Here is a 6,919-nt window from a genome sequence, read left to right as displayed (position 1 = left end):
AACCGCCACATGGACTGAGAAAACCACACAGATCCTTCTCACTCAGCCAGGACACAATTGGGTAAGAAAGATCCATGCAATGGTCCCCACCCACATAGCTATGATATGCACATTCTTACTCAGGCCACAGGGAATCTGCTCCCATGTATCTCTCTCTCCGTATGTGTGAAGTGCACCTTAGTCAATCCTATAGTCACGTTTAATCCATTAAAGTAATAGCAAATTGACAGTGCCAGTACACAAGTCCTGCCTATGATAAGTTAGCACTAGGCCAACTATCAGTTGCACCCAAAAATACGACTCAGGTGGGAAATAAAGCAGTGGGGGGAAAGTTTGTTTTTAATGCCAATATTTTCAATCTAGAATTGTTTGAACACTGAAAACATGCACTTTAGGAGGTATTTCCTCAACTGAAGGACCTTCCAAAAAAATGAAATCAAGTCAATGTGAAACACAGTCTGAGTAAACGATGTGGCTTATCGTTTTATAAGGAAGTGAAGGACTGCCCTGCCTTTTCTATGTGAAATTTGTAATGTATGTGTCCCATTGGTATGGCCTTAATGCTCCATTAAGGATGTGTTTTGCTACATCGGACCCAGAGAACAAAGCAACTGCTTCCTTAAGAGTAAACATTTTTACATCATGATAACCTGTAACTTATATGAAGTACAGCTTGCATGAACACACACAAGGAGAAAAAGAAAACATTCAGATATCAATGGCAGATTATTTTTTTGGCTTGTAAAAATAAATTTTAAGAGAAAAAAAATCTATTTCAGCAGTTTGAAGATGGAATGTAAATTTCTGTTAAGTGTATATAAAAAGTATATTTATTCAACCATACATTCATGCCAATTCCAATTAAAAACAAAAATAAACATTTTCTGACATTTTTGTTTGTTGTGTGTTACTGGCGGTGGCGTCAGCCCAAGACCTAACTATGGTTCTTAAGCAATGTTCTTCTGACTTTTATAAATATGCTGCCTCACTCTCCACACTGGCAATCTCTATCCTGCCTTTTCAGCAGACAAAATAAGCATAAGGTTTGTGTTTGCTGCTCAACTTCAGACTTCCTTGAAGAAGACCCATTCCAGTCAGGCTTTCGGCCTGGTTGTGGGACCAAACTGGCCCTGATTGCCCTAACAGATTGTCTCCTCCAGGAGAGGTGGAGATGGGCTGAGACAGGGGATTGTCCTGAACCACTTTTGATACCATTGACAATGGTATCTTATTGGACAAGACCTGGTAGTTGAAAGCAGAGTTACAGTGGTACAAGGCAGTTCCAGAAGATTGCATTGTGAGACGTGTTCAACTCTGTGTCGGTTGATCATGGGGTCCCAGAGGATTCAGTTCTGCCCACAGTGCTGTTCAATCAATGTCTGTATGAAGCTGCTGGGCAAACACAACTGGGCTTTGGGAGCTGGGTGTTACCAGTATGCAGGTGCCACCTCACCTGAGGGCATCAGGTTGTGGACCAGTGTCTGGCTGCTGTAATGGACTGGATGAGGACTAATAAATTGAAACTGAATCCAGATAAAGAAGCAGAGATGTTGTGTCTCTTAGGTCTGGGAATCAGGTGAATGATTGTTCTTGACAAGGTTGCACTCCCCGTGAAGGAGCAAGTTCATAGGCCAAGACTGCCCCTGACTTCTACTGTTACTGGAGCCTCAAGTTTCTTCAATGGCATGAAGAAACTTTTTGCCAGTTTTCCAGCCTGGCCTCAGTAATTTATGCTCCAATTCCTGGCTGGATTGCTGCAATAATAGGATCTCCAGTATGGCACCCATGGCGCAACACCCTTAGACTTTTCCTGATGTCCACAAAGTCTCCGTGATCCTCTCACCACTCCCCCATTTATCATGTGGGGGTGAGGGTAATTATCTTCCCCACTCCTCTTTAAAAATACATGGAACTGAAGTCCAAAGAACGACACTCAGATTTCCCAATTTCTGTTTTGTGACTTCCGTGCTTCTCAAGGCTCAAATCGGAAGTGGAGTAACCAAAAGTGGAAAGGGGCAGAGACTAGAGGGTATGGAGCAAATAAGAGAGGGGAGTGGGGTGCTTCAGGGGGTGGGCCATGAAAATCTGAGCATCTATGCCTTGATTTGTGGTGCTGGCAAGCACCAGAAGTGATTTTTACAGAGCAGTGCCGTATAAAATCATGCAGATTCAAGTGGATCCATTTTAGTGCCACTGGATCACTTTGACTCAGACCCCATGGAAAGCCCAAGTGTGCACATGTGAGCACACTTTCTCTCACCGCAAGTGGATGGGGAGCGAAGAAACCATAGATAATGGTGCACATGGTACTTGCTCAAATTTCCCAGTTCCCACAGTATCAAAAAGTTTGGTGACCCTTGCAATGTGCTCTAGAGACTACTTGGAAACTGCAGCTAATGCAAAATGCAGCAGCACAGCTATTGCATAGAACCACTAGTAGAGTTGTACTACAGTAGTCCTTCAAGGACAGCACTTTGTGCCAGTATGTTTCCAGTCCAAAGTCAAGGCTTTGTGAGTGACACAGAAAAGCCTGAACAAGTTGGGACCTTCTTACCTGAAGGAGTACCCCACTTTGGCTGAACGTTAAGCAGCTCCACAGTATAGAGGATGCATCACACAGGTGGGCCTTCCGCATGGCAACCAGTCTTTGAACTCCCCAAATCCTTGAATTCACACTGGCCTCTTATGTTGCTGTTGAACAGAGGCTTTTGGAAATTGGTGTTCAGTTAAGAATAATGTATCCTGTTCTACTTGTTCGTGTGATTTTTATTCTGCGGTATTGTTTTATTGAAGTGACTGTTCCCCAGAGATCTTGAGATTAAGGGGCACAATATAAGTATTTTAAATCAATATTTAAAGATGCCGTTAGGAGCACAGACAAATACGGAGAAAAAACACTTATGCACCTACGATGGGACGGCATCAAAGTAAAACAATTCTGCATTGCTGTGTTGGAGCTAGTCAGCCAGCTTTTGGTCCCAGACCTGAAGTTAACATTGCTCTCAGCTTAAAACAATCGGAATCCCTTGTTGCACCATAAAGAACTAGCATCAGTATTGCCAACAGCAGCTCGGATGGAGGCAGCTAGATGGTAGAAGGCAGCAGAAAGGCCTCAAAAAGAAGGGTGGTGGGTCAAATTATACGACGTAGCTTCCTTGGAACACCTAATCCATCAGAAATGTAGCTGAACAGGGTCATGTTTGATACGGTTGTCATTCATCAGCTTTAATTAACAGAATTAACACCTCCTATCTGTGCCCAATGGGACGCAGGTGGCGCTGTGGGTTAAACCACAGAGCCTAGGACTTCGTCAATCAGGTCGGTGGTTCGAATCCCCATGACGGGGTGAGCTCCCGTTGCTCGGTCCCTGCTCCTGCCAACCTAGCAGTTTGAAAGCATGTCAAATTGCAAGTAGATAAATAGGTACTGCTTCAGTGGGAAGGTTTCCGTGCGTTGCTCTGATTCGCCAGAAGCGGCTTAGTCATGCTGGCCACATGACCCGGAAGCTGTACGCCGGCTCCCTCGGCCAATAAAGCGAGATGAGCGCCGCAACCCGAGTCGGTCACAACTGGACCTAATGGTCAGGGGTCCCTTTACCTTTTTATCGGTGCCCAATGACTCACATTGTGCTATAGCGGGGATGGCTCTCGGTGAGACCATTGTAGTATTGTTATGAAAAGTATATACTTGGCAATTTCCAGTTGTGCCAAAGCTGGAAATCTTGGTAAGAATTCTGCCATGCTGCTGTTTTCTTAAAGTTTTGGCAAAAAAACCCAACCCTGATATAACTTTGGGGGGAAAGAAAACACAAAACTAAACAACAGAAAACCTTTTTGTGGCTTGTATGCTGCTTCTGTATTGAAACCAAGTGGCTTATGTTAAAACAGACAAGATAAAAAGTTAATATATCTAATAGAATAAAGCCTGGCAGGAATTAGTGCAATTAAAATGACAGCAACAGGAAATGAACAATTCCAGCCAATGGAGCCAAACCCAACTGTTGGTGTTATTATGACTGAAACTGGAATAGATGCAGCCTTTGATGAAGCAGTGGTCATAGGTCTCCAAGCCCCTGTGTAGCACAGGTAGTTCCACTGGAGACAGGTCCCATGGTTCCTTATTTTTGGAGCCTCAAAATACAACCACGGCCAAACATTCTGGGTCAAAGCAGTCACTACATATTGGTGTGGTTTTGTTTTATTTTCAGAGGGGGCTTGTAATGTGTATCAGTTTGCAAATTTAGTACACAATTATTAAACAACGCCCTGAGATTTAAACATTTTTATTGACTAGTTAAAAGCATTTTGTTAATCCATCATTGTATTGTAAACACTGATAGTTCAAAACTGTCCTCTCTTATCACTAATCACATCCCATTAACTGAATGTACTAGATCAGATCCAAGATTATGAATGTCCTGTGCTTTAAGAAGCTAGAATAATTAACTACCGAGAGCAACTTTTCCGGTGTCTCACACCTTCCATATACTCTCAGGAACTAGCCAAACTCAGAATAGTACAGCTGGATTATATGTACTATACTGAACAGCTTATTAGATACAAAAGCTTTAAAGCTGGAGGAGGAAGTGATTAAGCATCTCCTGGAATAGTACTCTCAGCTTTGCAGAGTGAAATGCAAGAGACTATAGAGAAATTCAGATTCAGATAATCTCTTGAATCACACATTACGCTAGCAGAGTGAAGCTAGTGACCAAGAGGAGTTGACTCGGCCCCAGGCACACTGATCAGATGCTTGGAAGCTGTGGCTGGATGGTTGCGTGGGAGCCGGTTGAAGTTAAATCCTTCGAAGACAGAGGTCCTCTGGCTGGGACGGGATGATATGGGACTGAGGGGGCAGCTCCCATCTCTTGCGGGGGTGCAATTAGTGCCAGCACCGTCCGTTAAGAGTTTGGGTGTAATCTTCGATACCTCCCTCTCCATGGAGGCGCAGATTGCAGCTATTACAAAGGCGGCATTTTTTCATCTCCGCCAAGCTAAGCAGTTGGCTCCTTACCTCTCTCGCCCTGACCTAGCTACTGTGATCCACGCGACGGTCACCTCCAGACTGGATTATTGTAACTTGCTCTACGTGGGGCTGCCCTTGAGACTGACCCAAAAACTCCAGCGGGTGCAGAATGCCGCAGCGAGACTCCTTACGGGGTCTTCGCTGCGAGATCACATTCATCCGGTGCTATACCAGCTGCACTGGCTCCCGGTGGAGTACAGGATCAGGTTTAAGGTGCTGGTTTTAACCTTCAAAGCCCTATACGGCCTAGGACCCTCGTACCTACGGGACCGCCTCTCCTGGTATGCCCCACAGAGGAACCTACGGTCTTCAAACAAAAACATCTTGAAGGTCCCAGGCCACAGAGAGGTTAGGCTGGCCTCAACTAGAGCCAGGGCCTTTTCGGCTGCGGCTCCAACCTGGTGGAATGCTCTGTCACAAGAGACAAGGGCCCTGCAGGACTTGACATCTTTCCGTAGGGCCTGCAAGACAGAGCTGTTCCGCCAGGCCTTTGGTTAGGGCGCAGCCTGACTCCCTCCTCTGGCAACCTTTACAAAACTTTATGGCTGCCATCAATCTTGATTTTAATTAATTTTTATAATGTTTTTATAATGTCACACTATTTTGGTGTTGTTAGCCGCCCTGAGCCCGGCTTCGGCTGGGGAGGGCGGGATATAAATAAAATTTATTATTATTATTATTATTTATGAGAGATCTCCAAAGCCAGAGGAAGTGGCTCAATAAATTTAGTTAACCCAAAACAATGTAAAGTTGGACTATTGGTCCATCCAGCGTATCATCAAAACTGAATGGCAGTGGCTGTTGGGTTTCAGACAGGACACTTTCCCCGCCATACCCGATATACAGGGGACTGAACCTGGAACCTGATGTATGCCAAGCACACACCCTACTCCTGACCAAAGGACCTTTCACAGCATAATAATAAAGCCCAACTGCAGCTTCAAGGTGGACTCATGAAGATTTATAAAAGTATTACTTCGTTTAATGAATTCAAGCCTAATTGGGATTAGCTATTCTGTATCAGCAGAACAGCTCGAAACACTGAAACCCACACACATTTGTGTAGCACATTGAAAAAACAAGTTACTTACCTTAACTGATGTTTGGGCACATTTGATAGTCCATGGTATCCACAAGTTAGTTATTTGAACTTTATAGTCAATTTATTAAGCAATAAAATACTCTAAACAAACTTTTGGGTTTATTCAAATCACACAGACCCTAATTTCCCATTTAAAAAATTCTAGTCCTTTAAGTTACAGAGATGCTTGAAACAGTTTAACAAAAAGCTAAAAGGTTGACTTTTAACAGAAATGGCTTAAGAGTCTTCTGAGGTTTGGCATTTCTTCACATTATCAATTGCAGAATGCAAACACTGCATAATTCAACTGCAGCACACCACAACTGTGCCATCATATTTGTGTGAAATAGGCAAGTTTGGATTAAACGCAATTTAAAATTGTGGCCCACAACACTGACCCAATTCCTACCTACATCACAGCCAGAGTGCTTCTAAACTGAGAATCCCAGTTGTTCACCTAGATGCCTTGCACATTGCCTTGTTCTCATTAAATTGTGCGCAAGACCATCAGCAACTCCAACAGCTGCAATGATGTTTCTGCATTTTATTTTATTCTGTATATACATTCAACAGAAACAGATGTTTTAGCTTATGCAATACCATGAATATATCACAGTGATAAAGGTTATCATCAGAACCAGGGTTTAATCATTTCACCCTTATTTGAATGGCATTTTAAAGCCAATGATGAGTAACATCATCACAACATACTACATATACTGCATATGTGCATACTGTAAAAATAATGCACTGTAAAGATTTAGGGTGTCGTTTCCCAGTCACATATGGAAGGCACTCGCTTCAGAGCTAATG

The sequence above is a fragment of the Podarcis melisellensis genome, assembly GCF_964234715.1.
Source record: "Podarcis melisellensis genome assembly, chromosome: 2".
In the NCBI taxonomy this organism is placed as follows: Eukaryota; Metazoa; Chordata; class Lepidosauria; order Squamata; family Lacertidae; genus Podarcis; species Podarcis melisellensis.
This window is presented reverse-complemented; position numbering follows the sequence as displayed.